The 23,105-nt window shown below is 46.4% G+C and overlaps 1 protein-coding gene across 3 annotated transcripts in view; it reads left to right on the plus strand.

Moving 5' to 3' along the window:
• Positions 1 to 23,105, plus strand: part of GNG2 (G protein subunit gamma 2) — an 83,974-nt gene that overhangs the window by 48,963 nt on the left and 11,906 nt on the right. For 2 of the 3 annotated variants that reach the window (XM_074996212.1, XM_074996213.1), the window contains one exon: positions 22,744 to 22,824. The gene's annotated coding sequence lies outside the window, so the exon portion shown is untranslated. Of the gene's footprint in view, positions 1 to 22,743; positions 22,825 to 23,105 lie in introns of those variants that run through there. The other variant, XM_074996214.1, reaches the window with a different exon arrangement.

Here is a 23,105-nt window from a genome sequence, read left to right on the forward strand (position 1 = left end):
GTGGCATAAGAGTGTCTGCTTAGCAGTTGTGCTTTTAGCATAATTCGTGAGACAGGTTGAACTTCTCTTGTTCAGCACCTTCGGGACTGGAGCGGTGCACCATGAGAGGTCAATGTTGTCTAGCACATTACCAATACTTCCACTGTTTACTGGGCTCTTAGAAGATATTTAACCCCTAAACAAGATCACAGAACACTAAACAAAGCAGTCCTGTAGCACCTTAAAGACTAACAATATTATTTATTAGGTGATGAGCTTTTGTGGGACAGACTCACCACTTCAGATCCAGAGAGTAACACTGAGCGTCAGGACTGGTGGCTGTAAACAAACTTCATGGGACCACAGTAAACTTGGTCACACCCATGATAAGTGGTTATTCACCTAACTAAAATCATGCCAGATTACGGCTGTTGCCAGATGAGAGAGTTCTGGATTAGAGGGTTTCAGCCTGTTCGTGCACTTTGCTTGAAGCATCAGGTGCCAACTCAGATGAGGGAAGAAAAACAGAAATGAGTTAGACTTCAGGGCAATCACTCCTGACTTGTATCCTTGAGAGGGAAAAACCATCCCCACTGCTCCACGATAACACACTCTGGTTCCCATACAGAGCTGCACCATTTTAACTGGGGCCTGGTTTACCTACAGACTTTTGTTGGCATTAACTGTGTTGGTCATGTGTGTGATGGGCTGTGCTGGCAAAAGCCCCTAGTGCGGACTTGGTTATACCAGCAGAACTGCGCGTTTGCTGGTATCACTGGTTTTGCTTCCTGGGTGAGGATGGGTAAAAGTACGGTGTTCTGTCAATGCAGTTGGGCTGGTATGAGCTGACCACACAAGGAGCACTGTACTGGTATTATGATGCCAGCAAAGGCTTTCACTTGTAGGCCTGGCCTGAAGGTTTGTTTTTTGTTGCGCTGATGTAGTTCAAACCAGAGCAACTTTGCATGTAGACCTGGCTGAGGGAGTATGATCAGCATCACAGAACAATCAATGGGCCTTTCGTAGCCAAGAACGCCAGTTTCTTTTCACCAGTTTCAATTCCTAACAAAATGTCTCTTTTTGTAAAACACTCATTTTATTTTTCTTAGCCCCTTCCCCAAGCTTCTGTACTTGCAGACTGGCAGGTATTTCAGTGCAAGACTTTGTAAACCAACCCCACAAAAAGAGCTGCTAATTGCCATGAAATAAGCACTCTTGCTTGCTCCCACTAATAAAGCATCAGCGGGTCAGATGTACAAAGAGATGCTGGAATAATTTAGCTATTCTAGGAACTCATTGCTTCCAGGGTAGCAAGCAAAAGCTAGTGTATCCCCTGGGGAGGGATGCTGGGCGAGGGGAAGGTGAGATTGCTGATACAGCTGTGTACTTGGGAATGTATTGTACAGAAGAATATGTTTGTTCTTTCTATGAAAGCATCTAGGTATTAGGTATATCATGAAAGTTTGTAATTAAAATCTATTTCAAGGGGGTCTCGTGAGGTGTTCATCCATGAAAGTAACAGGGCTGGCAAGACCTAGGGTTTTGATGCAGCCAGGGAGTCTTCACAACTGTTGTACAGAGTTCCTGAGGTAAAGACTTCTGTCTGCTTAGCAGCTGCATCCGCTCCTCAGGGGCTCTGACAGTCTCAGGTCCGAGACGTGGTGTCTCCCATATTGTGGTCTCCTAGATGGCAACATTGTTGTTCATAAGGCATTCACCAAATTCTGCACATCGTTCATCCTAGGTTTTATTTAGCCAGTGTTGTTTTTTGGGAGGGTTTTTTGCAGACATCTTATTTTAACCTTGTTGCATAAGAACATAACATAAGAACATAAGAATGGCCATACTGGGTCAGACCAAAGGTCCATCAAGCCCAGCATCCCATCTGCCGACGGTGGCCAATGCCAGGTGCCCCAGAGAAGGAGAACAGAAGACAAGTGATTTATCTCCTGCCATCCATCTCCTGCCCTTGTTATGAAGGCTAGGGCACCATACTTTATCCCTGGCTAATAGCCATTTATGGACCTGACCTGCAAAAATTTATCAAGCTCTTTTTTAAACCCTAATAGAGTCCTGGCCTTCACAGCCTCCTCGGGCAAGGAGTTCCACAGGTTGACTGTGCGCTGTGTGAAGAAAAATTTCCTTTTATTAGTTTTGAACCTACTACCTATCAATTTCATTTGGTGTCCCCTAGTTCTTGTATTATGGGAAAAGGTAAATAATTTTTCTATATTCACCTTCTCCACACCATTCATGATTTTATATACCTCTATCATATCGCCCCTCAATCGCCTCTTTTCCAAACTGAAAAGTCCCAGTCTCTCTAACCTCTCCCCATATGGGACCCTTTCCAAGCCCCTAATCATCTTAGTCGCCCTTTTCTGAACCTTTTCTAATGCCAATATATCTTTTTTGAGGTGAGGAGACCACATCTGCACGCAGTACTCGAGATGTGGGCGTACCATAGTTTTATATAGGGGAAGTATGATATCTTTTGTCTTATTATCGATCCCTTTTTTAATAATTCCTAACATCCTATTTGCCTTACTAACTGCCGCTGCACACTGCGTGGATGTCTTCAGAGAACTATCCACTATAACTCCAAGATCCCTTTCCTGATCTGTCGTAGCTAAATTTGACCCCATCATGTAGTACGTGTAATTTGGGTTATTTTTTCCAACATGCATTACCTTACACTTACCCACATTAAATTTCATTTGCCATTTTGCTGCCCAATCACTCAGTTTGCTGAGATCTTTTTGTAGTTCTTCACAATCCCTTTTGCTTTTGACTGTCCTGAACAACTTGGTGTCATCTGCAAACTTTGCCACCTCACTGCTTACCTCATTTTCTAGATCATTGATGAACAAGTTGAACAGGATCGGTCCCAGGACTGAGCCCTGGGGAACACCACTAGTTACCCCCCTCCATTGTGAAAATTTACCATTTATTCCCACCCTTTGTTTTCTGTCTTTTAACCAATTCCCGATCCATGAAAGGACCTTTCCTCCTATCCCATGACCACCTAATTTACATAAAAGCCTTTGGTGTGGGACCGTGTCAAAGGCTTTCTGGAAATCTAGGTATATTATGTCCACTGGGTGCCCTTTGTCCGCATGTTTATTAACCCCTTCAAAGAATTCTAATAGATTAGACAGACACGACTTCCCTCTGCAGAAACCATGCTGACTTTTGCCCAACAATTCGTGCTCTTCTATGTGCCTTGCAATTTTACTCTTTACTAGTGTTTCTACTAATTTACCTGGTACTGATGTTAAACTTATCGGCCTATAATTGCCAGGATCTCCTCTAGAGCCTTTTTTAAATATTGGTGTTATATTGGCCGTCTTCCAGTCATTTGGTACCAAAGTGGATTTAAAGGATAGGTTACAAACCACTGTTAATAACTCCGCAATTTCACATTTGAGTTCTTTCAGAACCCTTGGGTGAATGCCATCTGGTCCTGGAGACTTGTTACTATTCAGCTTATCAATTAATTCCAAAACCTCCTCTAATGTCACTTCAATCTGAGTGAGTTCCTCAGATTTGTCGCCTAAAAAGGCTGGCTCAGATTTAGGAACCTCTGTAACATCTTCAGCCGTGAAGACTGAAGCAAAGAAATCATTTAATCGCTCCGCAATGGCACTGTCTTCCTTGATCGCTCCTTTTATATCTTTATCATCCAAGGGCCCCACTGCTTTTTTAGCAGGCTTCCTGCTTCTAATGTATTTAAAAAACATTTTACTATTGTTTTTTGAATTTTTGGCTAGCTGTTTGGCTAGCATGTATGCATGTGAGCGATGCCTTGTAAGGAAGTGTGTCAAACTGTGGAAGATGGTCATTATTTCAAGCTATCTCTTACAGCGGTTGTTCAGGAGGCTTATAGAAATCAAGATTGTGGGATTAATAGTTATGGGGAATTGATCCTTCTTCTAGTAACTGGGAGATACAAATTGACAAGGCCTCTGCAGACCTGCTGAGCCTGGTAAAGCGCATACAACCCACTTGCGCTTGTACCAACACACGATCCAGCGTTTGAGTATGGTGGTAATCAAGACTGGACTTTCCAGAAGAACAGTGATTGGATTCCAAGTCTCTCCCTGCTCGGCTGCCTGTTCGTATCCATGCCAGATTGGAAGGGGCTCAGAAAGGTTACCGCTTGGTAACTCTTTGGTAACCAGTTAAAAACTTGTTGGAGGTCTCATCCTGGGCACAGAGGGGGAAACTGGGTACTTTCCAAAAGCCCTGCCACTGTTGACACTTCCTGATGGCCCCAGCTTGGATGCTATGGTGGGAGCGAGCGTGAGAGCTGAATAGTTTATTTCACCTGTCACATTTAGTGTTGTAGATTGGGGCAGAAACAGCTTGAGTGAGTGGGTGATCTGGGGAGGGTTGCATTGCCGCCTTGATTTGTCATGGCTGTGTATTCTGGGATGTCTGTCGAATGTAACATCTGATCAGTGGTGACTGTGGGAGAACTCCAGCAGGGCACGGACCACCCTGTGCCCCCCACCCTGTGGCCCAACTCAACCAAAGCCCCGCCCTTATCGCTTCTGGTGAGTGTGGGGGCAGTCCCGTCCCAATCCAGGAGCATCCCTAGCTACACTAGCTCATGCTTTTCTTGGGCCATGCTGCTGCAAATGGCACAGCACTGATGGTGAATGTTGGGTGGGGCGTTGTGCTGCGGGGTGGGGTGGGGTCATGTGATCCCTTGTGCACCCCTGTGTGTTGCCTCTGAATCTGGGGATCATAGAGCAAACTCCCCTTGTGCTTGGTGCTGTACATACGCCTAACAAAAAGATGCTCCCTGCCTCTAAAGAACTTACCATAGAAGATAAGATAACAGTGGATATGACTGACAGGAGGCCAAGCACTCAGTGGACTTTGGTCTCCCGGTCTTTCCAGCAAGTGCGTTCAATGCATTCCGCAAATTCTGTGGGATGGGCTCTAGAAGAAACGCGAGGGACCAGCCTGGGAAGGCAAGCGGGGTGGCGACTGCCAGTGTGATACATGCCTGCCTGGCTGTGTCGCCTGGGGGGACCAGCTCGTGGAAGTTTTATTGCTATCTGGCATTTTTGTAGCATCTCTTATTTGGAAGAATTCCAAAGTGCTTTCTGATCTGCACCCAGAGGAGTTACTGCAGCCCCCCTCCCAGGGCAGTTGTTTAACACCACATGGTTATATCCCACAATGGCTTAGGACAGAAAGGGAAAATAGATTTGTGGCACCCTCCTGTTTTTTGTCTCATTTTATGCACAGACTGGGCACTCTTGAGGGCAGGATGTAGGTTTGTTCTGCACCTGGCACAATGGGACCCTGAGCCATGAAAGAGAGCCTGTAGGTGCTACAGCAACACACATAATAAACAATAAGTAAATAGCCTCCTCGGCTGAAATGCCTTTGTGCTAGTAGTGCTGGAGAGACACAGGCTGGCTTGCTACTCGCTGCAGGATGTTGTACAACTTTCCTGCTGAAGCCTGTTGAGATTCTCCGTGTTTCCAGTCAGGCAGGGCTCGGGTACATTTTGCCGTGATAACTGTGCTGTTTATGGAGGTCACTGGCATTGCATTTCCCTGAGGGTGAATATTAAAGATCAGTCAAGAAGGCTTTGTTTACTCTGCGGCAATGGAAAAACCAGGTCCCTTCCCCAACAATATGCAGCACACAGCAAAGCTATTTTTTGAACTTGTGAAGGAAAGCAGTCCCCGCCGGCCATTTCCGAACTGAGAGCCAGGCGCAGCAAGATGGAAAAGTCATCAGGACAGAGAAGTCAAGGAGACGGCAGCCGTTTGATAATACGCCAGGAGAGAGGTGGGACGGAGGAGGGAGAAATGTCCCAGGAATGCTTTGTTTGAAAGGCAGCGTTCAAGAGCACGTTCTGGTGATCAGTCATGACCTGCGGATTGACTATCAACATTTGTTTCAAACGTGGGGAGAGATGGAGTCCGACTCCATATTCCAGCTCAGCTAGTGACAAATGGACCCAAGAAAGATGCTTACTAAACTGTTTTTAACTTTTTACCCAGTAAGGGCACTACTGGGTTTCATGGTGGTACAAGGTGATCACTGGACCCTCTGTTTGGAAGAGTTTTGCAACAGCAATAAAATGGACTGTTTGTTTGTTTGGTTACCAGGTTTCCCTGTGTGACACTTACCTTGTCTGGGACTTAGCACCATCTTCCTCCATCCCCGCTCACCACCTTTATTCTGTCAAGGGCTAACAAAATAGCATGAACGTTTCTCTGCCTATCTACTGTATGTCATGCCGCAAAGCAAGGAAGAACGTTGAATGAAACTAATATTGGCCTGGATCGCCTTATGTATGAAAATAGAGCCAGCGGGGCAAGGAAAATGACTACCTCATCCTAAAGGGTCGCATGCCTAGGTCTGCTAACTCATCACGTTCCTTGCACATCAGCAGGCGTGCAGCTCAGGGCCCACAAAGATGACTGACAATTCCCAAAGCAATGTGTTTATTTCCATTTGGAGTTTTGCATTTAGAAGATCTGGACATCCCATCCCGCCCTCCTCCTGCTGTGGCTGCAACTTCAGCTGTCTTGTGAACTACCTTAGCACAAAAACCATTTAAAAACAGCCACGTGGAAAAGGATCAGGAGCAGAGCAGGTCATGTATGTTTTCTGCGAATGTTTCAAAGAAACAAACAATTCCTCGAGGAGCACTCCCGGAGGTGCTCCACTCTAGGTGTCGGTGCAGCCTTGCGCTGGCACTCAGATTCTTCATTAGCTGTAGTTTCCTGCAGTGTGCGTGTGCCGTTGTGCCATCTCGTGCTCTTGGCACGCACGCATGCAGCATAGGCCGCTTAGTTCTTTCTCTGCTGTCCATAGCAGCAGATGAAGCGCGCGCTCTCTCTCTCTCTCTCTCTCTCTCTCTGTGAAACAAAGAAAAGTTTACTTCAGTGTAGTTTAAGTACTTTTTTCCCTGTAGTTCAAGTTTATCTATCCAACTTTTAATAAATAAATAAATAAATAAATAAAAGTTCATCATTAACCGCATCATCGCCATGCTGGGCTCTCCCGGCTTTCAGCGCTATGCAACATGCAGGGATGCCATGCCTGCCTCAGGTGCCTGGATGCACCACTGTCCTCCCTCCTTCCCCTGCTTCGGAGCCTCGTGCTCTATTTGCAAGAGTAGGGAGGGACTGGAGGGGCCCAGGCCACGCGCCAGATAGCACGGGGAGGCACTACAGGGCGTACGCGGCGCAGGAAACTACAGCTAATGAGCAATCTGATGGGTGGCGCGAGGACGCACCGACACCCAGAGTGGAGCACATCTCAAACAACTGTCCATCGTTCCTGCCTGAGGTGAGTAATTTCCTCTTCTCTGTGGGACAGTGGTTTTTTTTTTTGGTTTTTTTTTTGGTTGTGTGGTTGTTTTTGTTTTTTTTTTTTTTTAACCAGACTTTTTGGGTAGAAAAAAGCTCCAGTCGAAAGCAGACCGTCAGCGGGTTCTACAACTCTCCTCGACAGCTGGAGAATTCTGTTGCCGGGGTGGTGAGAGCGGCTTGTCAGTCAAGATGTCCTGGCTGAATCCCTGTGCCCAAATGTTGAATGAACCAACCCCTCCAGGTGCTGTTTGTCCCTTGTGGCTGGAGGCTTCCCTGCCCTTGTCAGAAAGCTCTCCTCTGATCTGTGCGCTCACGTGGAATTGAGAGTCAGACTGCAGGCAGATGTGTCAGCCCCTCTCCATCTGACTGCAATCACAGCTGACATCTCAGCTGGGGCCATCTCTTATGGAGCACGTATTTTTATAACCTTCTGTCTGGAGAAAGTAAACTGATTCTAGCAACGCTACTGTATCAGCTGCACTGCTGAATCTTTCAGCCCCTCCATCTTCTGTGAGCCTAATGTTTTGTAGCTATTTGCTAGCCTGTCCATTTCTGTCCACCTTACTTAAACTGCCTCCATTTCTGCAGCATCCAAGCACCTCCCTGTCTTTCAATGCATGTACCCTAACAGAGCCTCTGTGGGAACACCATTGGCCTGTATCCACACTGGGATGTGGGGCAAGTGTAGCTACGCCCCACAGAGCAACCCCCTTGTTGTGTGTAGCCACCTGTGTAGTAAAAGTCTCTAGCAGGAGAAGCAGTGGGGGAAGCTGCCTCCCCCTATTAGAGCCTGTCCTTGTTGGGGGTGGAGGGAGGTTCCTTTTCCCAAGGAGGGGAAAGGCTCTGGTTGCAGAAAGACGTGAGACTCTACACTGCTGTTTTTAGCCCTGTGGATGGAGAGAGACAGCGTGAGTGAGGAAAACTCGTGCCTCGCCCTCTCTACATCTGTCAGTACCTGTGCTGGAGGACGATGTGTGTATGTCCTTCACTTTAAGTTGCACGTCACTTTACGTTGATAGAAACCTGGTCTGTATTTAGCTGAGGTCGGTAGGGAACCAATTTAAGCTACACTGAAATAAGAGTAAGCAAAGCAGTCAAGTTCTGTTAAACTGGCAAAACATGGGTATGTAAGTAAAGGCGCTCGGAGTGTAAATCCCATTTGCTGTCAGAGAGTTAGACTGCTTTAAACATGGGGTGCAGGCTCCTATGTCGCTCGGACACTTTTGATTTTATCTGAGGTGCAAGGCAGTTTGAGTAGAACTGAAAATCAGGCTGCAACCGGTTTCCCTGTCTCCGTCACTCTCGGTTTGTCTGTCTCCAAGAGCTTAACTATATCCTCTGATTTTAGGGTTTTTATTTACACAGGGAGCTGCAGATTGGCATCTCATCTTTTTTTATCTTCAGTCTCACTTGAGATCGGACTATTGCTAACCAAAAGTACTACAGACGTCGTGTGTTAGGCCTGCCCCAGAACCCTGAAACTAGCTGGGAAATGGCAAGGTTTTAACCAAGAAGTGAATGCAAATAGACTTAGAAAACCCACCATTCAGGAGGATTCAGGTCACACACCCTGTTCTCTGCAAGCTAAGCAGTAGAAGCTTTTTCTTTCTTAAATGGAAATAGAGAATGTTAGATGCTCACATGACTGCAGGAGCTGGGGCTTTAGGGAAAAAAATTGGGACTTTTGCACCGTGGCGTTTGGCAGCACTCCACCTTGGAGGTCGTCTTCCTCTTAGTCCCATGGCACCACGTAACTCCGTTACAATTGTGGGTATTTTGTACTGTCTTTATGCCTTGTTTCCTTTGTGTGAACTCCTCTGACCTGATGTTTGTGTATTTCATCCTGGAATGGGTCTTTTCCTCCAGCTGTTCTACGTATTCTCCCATAGGAGGTAACTTTCAGCATATCTTGGTTTCCTCCTAATTTTTCTACTCTGCCCCTCAGGACCATATAGACTCATATGTAACCCCTCCTGTTCACTAGCCCAGTGTGAAGTTAATCAGCATAGGGGAGGCCTTGCAATTTCTTACATAACTTGGGAGACTAAACCTGAGGCTCCTTGGTGTGCTCTGCTTTGTGTGTTAGTGTGTGTGCACCTCAGACCAGACCCACTTCGACCAACCACCAAGACCAGTCTTTATTGTGTAGAAAAACAAAACAGGATCACAGTTCAGCAGTCCTGCTCCTCTGCGTGCAGCCTGCACGCTGCTTCAGCTCAGTCTCGGCTGAGACTCTGGCAGGAGCTAGGGAGTTCTCCCAGCATTCTGCTGCTTGTAGTCCACAGTTTTGTAGTTCCCAGGGCTGGGCTGAAATGCGCTGGTCCTTGGGCTACACACAGATGCTCTTAGCCTGAAGGGACAACACAGATGTAGCCTGACCTCCCACATAACCCAGGTTATAGAATCTCTCCTGGCAATCGCTGGAGGAGGAGTTATTTTCTTCTTCCCTATGACATAAAGGAACAGTATGAAGCCAAGTATTATTCGTGGTTGGAGTGGAGCCGATCTTGGAACGTATTCTTCCCATCTGGATTTTAAGACTCCAAATGCACATTCTTATTTTGCCCCAAAAGTTACTTATCTTCACTGTTTAAAACCTTCATCTCTATTTCCTGTTGCAAATTTTCTAACTTCAGCTTCTGTTAATCTTGTTACGGCTTTGCCTGGTCGATTTAAGAACCTCCTAGTACAAGTTGAACCTTGCTAATCTGACACCCTTCCGAACTGGTGTATGTTAAGTAACATAATTAAAATCGTGGCTGATGACAGATGTAGCTGGATGAGAGAGTGCCAGACGAGAGTTCACCCTGCACCAGGTATCTTCTACTTTTTGAAGGCACTTTCAGAGGTGGAAGGATAGGAGTGTTCTTTAGACATGTATATTGCAGTTCGGTGAATTCAAGCCTGGGACTGTCTTCATAATCAATGCATTGCAAAGTGGAGCCCTGTTTGGTGCCGGTCAGGGCTACTTGAGTATAAATCATAAAAACACAGTGTTACGTTGATGGTTTCTATGCCTTTTATCATGTGACTACAGGAAGGATGTTGTTTCTGTTGTGTTTGCTGAAATCTTTGCAGCTTGCCAACAATTCAGGGGAAAATATGTGAACTCTTTAATATAAAAATAACTCTTTCATCAGTGGTTTGTTCCAGCACTGAGCACCTATATCTGACAAGGCTTGTAAGGATTAGATTATTATCAGTAATGTTGATATCGCCATACACACCCAAACCAACACACAAATATTTCCATTGATCAAAATTTAAAGCCAGGCAACATAAGTTCTCAAGCTGCATTTCTGTTAATAGAGCTTGATTTAAGAATATTTACTTTGCACATGTTCACAATTTTGTGTTTTTTAACAGCTGGAACACTTTAAGGCTTTGAATCTCAACATCTGCTGTCAGTAAAACACTGAGACCCTCTTTCCATAATGTTCCACAGCCATGAAAATTTAAATCAGTAAAAAAAAAATAAAAAAATGAAAAGTTTAAAAGCTGTAATTTAACGCAACTGCGAAGATTTAAACTGATAAAAATTGGGGGTGGGAGTGGGAAATAAGCTTGGGCATTAAGAGGCTCTCTAAAATGCCATACTAAAACCATCAGCCCCCTCCCCATACCAGTCCGAGACAGCTGACCTGAACCAGCCGTACCCTTTCATTTATCTCTATGTAGTTAGTGTGTTTAATGACCACTTTCCATCAACTTTTGGGGGTTTAGATGTTTCACTCCTTTTAGGCGCTCTTGAAAATGTCAACACTCGTCTCCTCTGTGCTTGGGGAAAAAAGTACCAATCCTTGGTTATTTCCACACTCACCTGCCTATCATTTCTCTCGTCCCACTTCGGAATTCTGCCTGCCGCTGCTGTCTTAAACAGCCCCACAGCCTGATCAACACACAGTTTTTGTACCAACATGAGTATCAGGGCTGTGCTTATGTTTTATTAACCCCCAGTATAACCCCCTAGTATGGGTGCAGTTATATTAGTGTGAAGGTGGTGCATGCTGGGATATCTTATTCTCCTTCCCATATGGGAATAATCCCCTTTATGCTAATATAACTGATGATGCTACAGCAATTGCTTTATCGTAGTCAAAGAAGTGCAACTTTGTGTGTGAGGACAGATAAATGCTAACTCATGCATGGAAGCCTTGCAAATAAGAACATCATATGAGAACATGGGTGTGTCTGATGCAAAAAAAGGGGCATTACCAGGGTAGAAGAAACTTTTATTGCCATCCCATGAAGGAATTCCTCTGCCAGTGGCCCCTGGTGGCCCCAGTGTAAAGGAGGAACTATGTCTCCTGCCTGATCCCCCCCACATCATGTTCCTACATCCGAACTGCCCGCCGCTTTCCTAAGGGATGCGTTTCTCCTGGGGCACGCTGGGCTGCATCGTATGCGCCAGCAGTGCTGAAGTTAACCCAAATGCCTTGTGCCTTCTCTACGCTGCCGTGGGCCGTCCAAGTTGTGCAACTTCAGCAATGTGAATAGCGTAACCGAAGTCAACATACTTAGGTCTGCTTACTACGATAAGCCAACAGCTGACACTCCCCTATCAACTCATCTCTCGGCCTGGTCTGCGCTAGGGATCAAAGTTGATCCCAGATATGCAATTCTAGCCATGCCGTTAGCGTAGCTAGAATCGACATATCAGGATCAGTTTTGTTTCCTGATGTAGATCAGGGCTCTTTGGGCTTGCGCTGATGTTCCTTACTCCACGTGGCAGTACACAGTACCAGGGTCAATGACCAAGCCCAGAGAGAGTGATTTTTGCCATGTCTTCACTGAGATGGCAAAATCGAACTCTGGCAGATTGATTGATTTGTGATGTGTCGAACCCACAGTAAGTATAATACTCCCTTACTCGTCTCATCTGGGGGAATGCCCAAGTTGTTGGGAGAGCACATGGTGGTCAATTTGTCACGTTTATACTAGATGCGATAAATTGACTCCTGCTGGATTGATCCCCGCCTGTTGATCCAGTGAGTAGTGAAGACATGCCCTGAGTTTCTCTCCCCCAAACCAGTAAATTATCATTTTTCTTCCTTGAGTGATGCACGTCCCAACTCTGACAAGCAAATTTCTTTGAACAATGAACTGCATGTGTCCAAATGCCAAAGATGTATTAATTATTCTTAGTTAAACCTCACCATCGTGTGAATTCCCAAATACCCATTGAGCCCTTCAAAAGCAATCCAACTGGACTCCCTTTGGTAGCTGGCCTTTCTAGTGACATTCAATGAGAATCTGAGAGTGCTTACCAAGCTGTCTAATCCCAAATTGCTCTGAAATAGCTGCAAGCCCTTATTTACAAAGGCCAGAATGTCCCATCACCAGAATGCCTATCCCCAAGCAAGTCTAAACCTGTGGATTTGCTTTTAAACCTTCCGCCTGCATGCCATAAACTCCGGCCCAAGTGGGAGAGTTGCCCAGAGCAAGGCTCTGCATCAAACCCATATTGTTTTTGAAGACCTACATGTTACCAAACAGACTTCTTCTGGAAGCAGCTGAATTTAGTCTATCGGATCGTCTACAGGCCCTCTCCCTGCTTCCTGCTGTCAGAAGAGACCAGATGCTGGCCTGATAACGAACTCGCTTCTGTGGAAACTCTCTCATGGTCACACTGTTCGAGGCTCTTCTCCGATTTGTGAGCTGCTTTTTCAAAATGACACTGCCTCATAAATAACACACACACGTTCATTAAAAAGAAACTGCCCTGAACTGGAATCTGTTAACACTAACCCCGATTTAGGAGTCAAAGCCCTTTGTTCCAGCGAAGGAAACCCTCCTCGGCACAATTTTAATTTGTTTCCTTTTAGTTTCCTTTGTTAGGAAAAGAATGAAGTGTAACTTGGACATCAAAATAATCTGTCATAGCTTGGGCTGGTTTCTCGGCCGTGTTGAAGTCAATAGCATTGCTCTGAATGACTTCTGCTGGAGATTTGGCCCCTTGTTCTTTTTTCCCCTGTGGTAAACATAGATGTTTTTTGGAGGGGAGTTAATAAAAATAGTTTTCAAACTGAAAGCTGCTTATTTTAGCAGGAGCCCTTTTCAGAAGCAATGACATTACTTAGAGAAAAAATAAAATCCACAACCAGCTGTCAAACTCATCTTAGCATGAGGGATTCCCGCAGCTGAGGGAGAGAATGGTGGGGAGAAACTGTGTAGGTGGGGGAAAAAATAGTTACTTATTTATAGCTTTCTATCAGAGCTGTCTGGCTGTGTTCTAACTCTAGACTCATCACCATGGTTTCTACACTCCCCGTAAAAGTAGTCTGTGTGCTCTCCATGGTATCTTTGTGTCTCTCACCTCCAGTGGGCAGGGGCTGGGGTTTGGGCAGTGGCTCTCCTGGTATCATGGAAGATCTTAAGGTCTACAATTTTTCCTTTTTGCTTTTGAGTTATTTGCGTTTCCTGGCCACACCTGGTCCCACAGGGCTTGGGGACAGTTTCTGGGAAATCTCTTCGTTAACCGCACATTATTTCTGTGGAACGTGGCTATTGTGGGACAGCTGTTGAAGTGGCTAAGGTAGCTCACAATCCCACAATGTATTTAGCCTCCAGAGTGGTTTTCTGTCTCCATTTTAGTGGTGGGAAGGCGCAGAGACTGGGGCACAGGTGTGGTGTTTTTTTTTTTTTGTTTTTTTCTTTCATACAACAATTTCAGTGAGGGGGGAGTTGGTGAAACCAGACTGCAACCTTGATGGACTCACGTTGGCCGTATGCTCGGCTGATGTTAATCTGCATAGCACCATTGACTTCATGACCCATTTATACTTCCCCTTGCCATTCCTGTGTTCTTCTAAAGGAGAAGTGGTGAGGAAGGTGCCGTTCTTATTAGTGTCGCTCAGTGAATCTGAACACCCTACAGACTTGTATTGGACAGGGAGTAGCAGGCAACTTTGTAAATTAATCTACCGCTGATTTTAAAAAGTCTCCGGTGGTTTGGGATCCAAATGAAATTAGACTTTCAATCCTGCATCAGCAGTATGTGCCCATTAGTTGGTGCCATCGGGGGCCTCTCTCTAGAAAAAGGCATTTTCCAAATTTAGCGCAAGTTAAGTGACCGCCATGGGACGGGGAAGAAGTGGCGTGTACATGATGTAACATAGCATTGATTAACATTTAAGAAAAGACCCATTAAGCTACAGCCATTGCTCACTGGTGTGAACACACTGGCTGTCGATGCACAGCAAAACAGGACAGAAACCAACAGAATTCACAGTAACTGTGGAAAACATAGGTTTGCGGCCATAGTCCTAAAATGATGGATTGAGTGCACGTGTCTTGTGAGAAAGGGGGCCCTTCCAAGCAGCCAAGAACTAGAGCTGTTGAACACTTGAAGAGCAAAGCTGGCTAAACAGAGTAAATTGTGTATTTAATGTCTATTTTGAGGGCTGCTCTAATTCTCCTAAGTAAAATGCTATCCAGGTTCTCAGAACTTGCTGAATCCAATTTTCAATGCAGATGGAATTCTACACATGTGAGTAGTGCTACCGAAGTCATGGGTTTTAAATACCTTCCTGAAATGGGACACTGGGTCACAATCCCTGCAGGTAGACCTGAGCAGAGGCCTCTGAGTTTTGTAGGGCCCCACATGGCTCGTTTGCAGGCTCGGAGCTGTCCAGGACGATGACAAAGTGTTAGTATAACTTTTAAATTTGAAGGCAACAAGTATAAATGGCCAAATAATGGTGTCACCCAGTCTTCCCAGTAAGCGGAGCACTTGTGAGGCCACCCAGCAGAGATTCATGTGCCCCCTGGCCGATCAGTGGAGTGCCCACGGCCAACAATGTGTTTCTTTGGTGGTGCACGTAACAAAATGTATTCCACCCATGGATGGAAACAGTTAGAGGCAACCCTAGTGTTACTCTAGGATAAGGAGCAACCTGAAAACGTTAGTGTATTCTGGGTTTTCTAACCAAAGTATGGCATGAAATAAGTTCCGAAAGTTGGACTTCAGGTCCGGGAATCCTGGTCTAGCATTTCCAGCTACCATAGCTCAGGGGGAAAAAAAAATCTTCATGTTTCTGTGCAAATGAAAGTGTTTTTCTTCTGAACCCAAGTGGCCCGACTATAGTTCTGGAGCCAAAAAGCACAGACAAAAGTTGCTCAAGTGTACAAAGCACTCTTATTCGTTTTTGAAAAATTGGAACCTGCGGATGAGTCGGTTAGTTCTTCTGCATGTGGGCACTGGTCAGGCTAACCTGGCTGGAAAGTTTTAGGGCCTGGGGAAGTGTCTGAGTGTTTTTGTGTTGTGCTTGTCAGATTAATCCAGCCCATTACGAAGTGCCATAAATAATCCACAATCCCCCTGTACATAGTAGGATAAGGGACAAAACAATCCAAAGAAATACACAGTTGTAATTAAAGTGTAATACCACAGGGAGGTAGTACCTATATGCTATACTTTTATAAACATCATTATCATGAAACTAAACAGTATCCTCACTCATTAACCTGCACTCTCCAAGGCAAAGAACCCCATTATCCAAAACATGTGCACATCATTAAGCTGCAGGTACAAAGGTCTGGCAGCGTTCCATGGTGAATTTCACTAAACGGCTTTCTTTTCCCTGCAAAGAAGAAAATTTCTTTCTTTAAACTACAGTAATAACAATCATTTAACAATCTAGTTTTGTTTGTATATTTGATATAAAATGTGCATTCTACGTTGTGATTCAGGAACTTCTGTACAGTTAAGTTGCTTCTTCATATTCTTTATTAAGGTTCAGGTAGCCAATTGGTCTTGGATTTTCTCTCAACTTCCCTTTGTCTCTGATTTAAATTGGTCCCAGTTAACCAAATGCTGTTCTGCATAATTATTGCATTTGTGCTCTGAGAATTGTACTAGAGATCAGGTTTTGTTGTTGAAGAACAAGCAGAGATGTCCTAGGGATAGGTCCCAGTAACACAGATGGGTGTCACACTCTCTGCTAACAATCTGCACAAATCTACTTGCTGGTCTTCTTCCTGCTGGAAGCTGACATACGTCTGGGTTTGACCCAATGGACTAGATAGTTCAACATCTTGTCTCTGAAATAGCCAGCACCAGATATCTTAGACGTGAATAATTATGCAATAGCCTGGATAGTAGGTCAAGTTTCTTCCAAACACTCATAAGTGGTTGTCATATTATTTGGAATCTGTGGGCTTATAGCCCATGGGTTTTTCATGCATGTAATGTGACTGTATATGCACTGGTTATCTACATAAATGTCTACCATTTTTAATCGACTAATCTCTTGCTCTCAATATCTAGCAATAATGAGCTCTACAAGGTAATTGTACACTGTGTAAAATTTCTTTTCTTCAGATGCACTTTGCCTTTTAATTTCATCGAGTACTCTTATGTATCTGAATTTGACTGAAGAGGGGCCACTGTTTCCTGGAAGTGTACACTCATGCGTGGTTGGGTGGTTAAGGGGTTGGTTTAAAAATAATGTACGAACCTGCATTTAGGAAACTTCCAACGTAAAACTGAACTGATGAAAATTAAAAGCTTTGCAAAAATGTAGTTAGTATTGTCAAAATAGCAGTCAAGATACTGAAGTATGAAATGAAGTGTACATTTCAAATTGTGGCTGAAAAGCTGGGTGTCGAAATATGGTGGGTGGTATACAATTAACACTTAAAAACTTGTCATCTCAGAAATCTGCTGTGAAGATGAATTACTGAAGGCAAAATTCCAGACGCTTAACTGTAGTAAATGTGATGTGATGTGTTTGGCAGAGGCCCACACTGGGAAGTAGTTGGTGCTCAGGTTTGGAGGGGCAGAATCTTCCTTAGCTGCTGCACTGCTCCAGCATCAGCTTGGCAAGATATGTGACCATAGTCCATCTGCAACAGGATGTATTTACTGAGCAAAGCAACTGCAACCTACACATCACACGTGCACACACTGGCTTCCACAGAGCTTGAGCTCCAGCTGTGTCTCCACTGCTTACCAGGGACTGCATTCTGTCCTAATCTCCAGTTAATGGCCAAATGACAACATTACAAGTAAAAGGTAACACACTTCCTTACTTGGTCTGCATCCACTCCACAGATCATAGAGCCGTAGAGTATGCTTTGGGCAGCATCTTGCCAACACAAGGAGCCCCAGCTACACAGCCATCATGTGCTATAGACCTCAGTTCCTCCCTGAAAGTAAAAGTAACTTCATTTCAGCTAGCTTCAGAATCTTCTGTGGCCAAGGGTGGTGGTGTTTCAAACTGTAAATCTTGGTCTAAGAACTGAAGAAATGGATTGGCGTGGAAGCAACAGCCTGTGTCACACAGGGATTTTGCATTTTAAAACCTTGCTGTCCCACACTTATACTTGATAAGAAGAAAAGTGAATGGAAGCATCACTTTCTGCAAAGTGTCAGTTTTCCTTATGCAGGAAGAGGGTCACTGCTAGCCTGGGGAGAGCCTGTGAATGTAGATAGTAGGTTTTTTTCGGTTTGCTTTAAAGTCTGATCACATTTTCGCTCGCTGCAGCAGGGAGCTCTTTCAGGTAACTGACTTGCAATTCTCCCTCACTTCCCCCCGACTCTGATTTACAGCCTCTGGGCAGACGTATGTGTCAAACACATGACATGTTTTTAATTTCGTCTCCATTCATACACTTCGGCTGACATGCCACGGGTAAGGGTCTCCAGTTATACATTCATTCTGTTCTTGGAGAATGTTTTCCATCTGGAAATATCAACTATGACTCCCTTAAGGTAAATGCACGTGTTAAAGTTCTATCTGAGGCCCCAACCCTGCAACTTACAATTGGGACTAGCAGAAAAAACTCCAACTGAACATTTTCCCATTGGGAAATGGGGGTTTCTTGAAACAGGAGTTTTTCGTGGGACAAACTTGACGTCTGGAATTTTCGTCCAGAAAAATCGAAATGAGACGTGTAGTCTCATGTTGACCTTAATCCCTCTTTTTCCCAGGGATATCGCAGTCCCTTACATGGGTTGTAGTTCTGGGTATCTCCATGACCCATTATCCTTCTCCACCTCCCCATCTGGTTGGCCATCATCTCCAGGGATTCCTTGCATCCTCTCTCCGAGCGGTTGAGCCAGCACCATGCACCATGGAGCCAGCTGGAGTCTGCCTGTGTGTTTAAACTGAAGGCTCAGCATGCAATGATGAAGGTGGAGATGAGCTCACCAGCAAGGCCCTTTTATACACCATCAAATGGGAAGTGGCATTCCCGCACGGAGTGTCCGAAAGGCCTTGAGGTTCCTCCCCGCTCTCCTCCTACTGCCGAGTCCTGCTTGGTCACTGAGCTCGGAGCTCCTTCACGTAACAGAGCTAAAAACCTTTTTCTGTGGCAATCCCAGCTCTCCAGCAGCTGTGTAACCTGTGGGGATCCAGTGGGGCTCTTTGGCCCTATAGCTTTGGTGATTGCTTAGGACTGCAAGTGCAGCTCCTATTGGCTGGGTCAGGGCTGCAGGGGAACCACTCCTAGGAAGCGCAGGGGCTGCCAGCGTGCTGGACGTTTGGAGCCGCCCGCCCCAGCCCCTCTCCTTTGGCCCCTCGCTTGCAGCCACAGTCGCCCGCTGCCAGCCCCGATGCTGTGGATGATGTCGTCAAGAGGTGGGGAGCAAGGGAGGTACGGGGCAGGGCTTGGGTAGGGGATGCAGGTCCTGGGGCATGAAGGGATAGACATCAGGCCATGCCTGGCTGTTTGGGGAAGGACATCCCCCCCGCCCACACACACAGACAGAAACACCCTTCCTGAGCTGGCCTTTTGTGCAATATCTGTGCCCAAGGAGACCTCGGGCCAAAAAGCTTGCCCACCCTGAAGTAGCACCACTTGAGTGCTCAGAAGGGTTCTCTCCATCTTCCCCTCCCACCCTGTCCCTCCTCACTGCATCCCTCTCACTACTGCATCCCTCCCCGCCCAGCCCTTGGAGACAGAGGTACTCACATGCCCTGCCACACGAGAAGAGGGCCAGGCAGCAGTGGGAGAGGCGTGCACCATGTGACCCCCTTGTTGGCCCCCACCTGAGCTTCGAGGGATGCTAGTTGGGGTGGGCAAATATGTTTAGTCGGAGGGCCGCATGGGGCACAAATTATATAGAGGGCTGGGTCGGGGAGCCTGTGCCTCCCCAAAACCAGCCAGGCGTGACCTGCCACCCCTATGACTCTGCCCCCCTGCCCATGGCCCTTGCCTGCCCCAGCCCCTCTCCTTTTGTCCCCCACTGAGCGGCTCTGGGGGGAGCAGTCATCTCCAAGCGTCGGGCTCACCGGCTGCCCCTGCTCACTGTGCTTCCCAGGAGCAGTTCATCCCCTGCCCTGATGCAGCCAATAGTAGCTGCCCCTGCGGGCAGGTGATGGGATGCCACACCGATTCCCCCATCCCTGTGCTTTCAGCATCCCCGAAGGCTCGGAGCCAGGTGCGCCGGCTCAGCTCTTTCCCCTCAGGCTGCACAGCAGCTAGCAGGGAGCCCGGCAGCCCTGCTGGGGTGCCGTGGACCGGCCATACAGCAGCAAGCCTCCAGTCGTCCTCTTTGAGCAGGTGTTCTACTGCAAGCCCAGGCACCTGGCCATGCTAATCCCAGCCCTGCCCATCCTGCCCCACACACCTGCCTAGCCCAGCCTTGTGCCCTGACAGCTCCACCCTGCTCCTTTCCCTCCACCTCCTAGAGTCGCCGTCCCCGGGTCCCCCTCCCGTCCTCCATTCACCTCCAAAGACTCCTGCGCTCCCTACTCAGCCCTGTGCTCCCCACAACCTCGTGCACCTGTCACCTTCAGCCTCCCCTGCACCCTCATCCACCCCATGGTCCCGCCTCTCTCCTTCGCTCAGCCCCTTCCTGCTCAAGTCATTGGCCTCTTTCCCTCACCATCCCGCCCACCTACCAGCAGGGGATTTGGGCAGCCCCTGGAAAAAGGGTGTGAAGAAGTGTCTCTGCAGGCAAATGTGTGCACGCTCCCATTGTAGGTGTGTAAGAGACTGCATGTCCTCGTGCAGGGCAGAGTGTGCATTGCTGTGTGTGTGAGAGGAGGGGGTGGGAGAGAGAGAGAGAGAGAGAGAGAGAGAAAATCACATTTGCAGCTGAGCTCTTTGATGTCATTTTTTTATGCACCCACCAGCAAAGGGGACAAAACTGATGACCCAAAATATGGGTTTGTTCTATCAGAAGTTTTTTTAAAAAGAAGGGAGCTGGAAAAGAAATGGATTGGTTCTTAAGCAGGGAAGGTTGAGGACTGCTGAAGGCAGGAGAGTCAGTGTATGCTACATTCCTCCCCACCTTTGTCTGGCTCCCTTCGAAACTCTTTATTGCAGACTCTCTCTCTCTCTCTCTCTGTCACCCACCACCCTAGAGCACTGCTCTTAGTAGGGGTCTGTTGGCATCAAACAACCATTGTAATCACAAATCATGTGGTGTGTAGCACCTAAAGACTAACAACTTTATTTATGAGGTAATGCGCTTTCGTGGGTAAGACCCTTTTCATCAGCGGGTCTTACCCACAAAAGCACATTAACAATTTTATGTATTAGGTAGTCTTTAAGGTGCTACTACAAGACTGTTTGCAGCTTCCCAAAAAACAAGCAAACAAGGCTACCCCTGGGAGTAAGGATCTACTGGGGAAATAAGTCAATTTCAGATACGCAATTCTAGCGATGGCATTTTGTGGAGCTAGAATTGATGTATCGGAATCAACTTACTTTGTGGGCTCCTGTTGACCTTCCTTACTCCCCGCACTAGGGCGATGTCCGGGGGGGGTGAAGGCAGACCCCAGTGAGCTCGATTTTGCCGTATCTTCACCAGACGTGCAAAATCGGACTTGGGAAGATTGACCGCCAGTGTGCAGCTCTCCCAGGAAGTATAGACAAGCCCTGAGACTAATGCGGTATGTGTTAGTGGGCGCTGGATGCGTGCATGTTACACACACGTGTGTGTCTGTGTGGAGGTGGGGGAGCCAGGTTGTGTAGTTTCAGTTATAGAGGTGTCCAGACAGGTCCATTGCTGTGGTTGTACTTTATGGATTGTAAGAGGGCTTCGGGATTGGGCCTTTAAGGGCCCCATTGCAACTGTGGTGATGTGCAGTCCCAATGCCAGGCTGATACTACTGTAAGTTTTGTGAGCAAAACTCCCTGGAGCTGGCTATGAACACTGGGAGGAGGGGAGGGAAAGACTCGTGAAAACCTTGGCAAACTGTAGTTTTAAATGGCCCTTTTGGGCTGTTTTGCTGCCGACTGTAACAAATAAAACCCAACCTCGCCATAATGCACCTGCCCGACCAATAGATCTGCCCCTTTGGGCCTGGCAGTGGACATGAGCATTTGTGGGGGGGCGGGGAGCAAGTGACGGGGGAGTGTGGGTGGGACTTTAGCAAGGGTGTTGGCTTTCAGGAATTAGAATATTGGCACCTCCTACAGGCAGCTGGGCAGGGTGGGGGGGGTGTGCTCACGTCGATGGGCTCTTCTGATCTCCTCTCCCCTGTAAGTGCTTGCTTCAGGGCTTAGTGAGGCACAGTGAACGGTGAAACGGGATGCTCTGTGCCCTAAAGGGCTCCCCCAAAGCGTAATGCCAACAAACAATTTTTCAGCTAGAAATCTAAGAGAATTTAACGCAGTCTGCAATTCAGTCGTGCAGTTATCAACTGCTATTGTGGTTACGGTAACCCCCTTTGGACAATTTATACAACTTACATTAGGTCTCAGAACTTTACCTTGCTTCCTGAAATGTCATCTTATAATGGCCTTGTATACCCGTGCACGGATATCTATGACTGTGCCTTGGTATCGTGTGTGCATATCACACTGTATATGCAAAATAGAATACATGATGGGCGGTCCTGGCAGGATACGACCGTTTGAATAGCTGGAGTTAGGAGCTTTGCGGGGTATCCCAACTGGTGGTTAATAAAAATGTTACACTGTGCCACCTTCAGGCATTCTGCATAATATACATTGAATGTACTTGTAATGACAGATCTTCATTTCAAAATGGGATTTTTCCTCTTGCAACATTTCTCAGTCCGTTTCTCACCCCAGTGAATTCAGAAGCCTTGTAAATAAGATAAATGTAGTGTTACTTTTTTTCTAGACCAGGGAATTGAAATCCATATTTGATTGGACAATACACCTATCAATCACCCTTACTATTCCTGACTAGACATAGCATATCCTGAAAGTCAGCCCTCCCAGTCGAACCTTGGTTGCAGTATGGAAGAGTGAATAGAATAAAAATGAACACAGCAGCTCTCCAAGAGCCTTGGAATAACCTCATCCCCGGTATATTCTGCCTTTCCGAACCGAGTTTTAAAACTTGCTCAGCTGCGCCCCTGAATGATACATTGACACCTCCTGCATTTCCCTATCTCATCTGTACTGTTACCATTCCAGTCACTCAGTGTCATTGATAAAATGTGAAAGTGTTAGACTAAAAAGTGATTTATTTCCTGTTTTTTTTCCCCTTAAGGTGCTGACTATTGAAGATCGGCCGACCTTCCACTAGAGAAGCAAACCACAGAGAAGGCCCACAACGCTTTGTTACTTAATTGTAAGTGCAAAGGGTACGCTGAGTGTGGCGAAGCCTGGGTGTTAAGGAAAGGTTTCGTGAAGAGCTCTTTCTCACAGGTCAAGGTCCCTGTGAAACATAGAATCATAGAATACTGGGACTGGAAGGGACCTCGAGAGGCCATAGAGTCCAGCCCCCAACCCCAATGGCAGGACCAAGTACTGTGTAAACCACCCCGATAGACATCTATCTAACCTATCCTTAAATATCTCTAGAGATGGAGATTCCACAACCCTCCTTGGCAATTTATTCCACTGTTTGAC

Source organism: Carettochelys insculpta, chromosome 6 (genome assembly GCF_033958435.1).
Source record: "Carettochelys insculpta isolate YL-2023 chromosome 6, ASM3395843v1, whole genome shotgun sequence".
In the NCBI taxonomy this organism is placed as follows: domain Eukaryota; kingdom Metazoa; phylum Chordata; order Testudines; family Carettochelyidae; genus Carettochelys; species Carettochelys insculpta.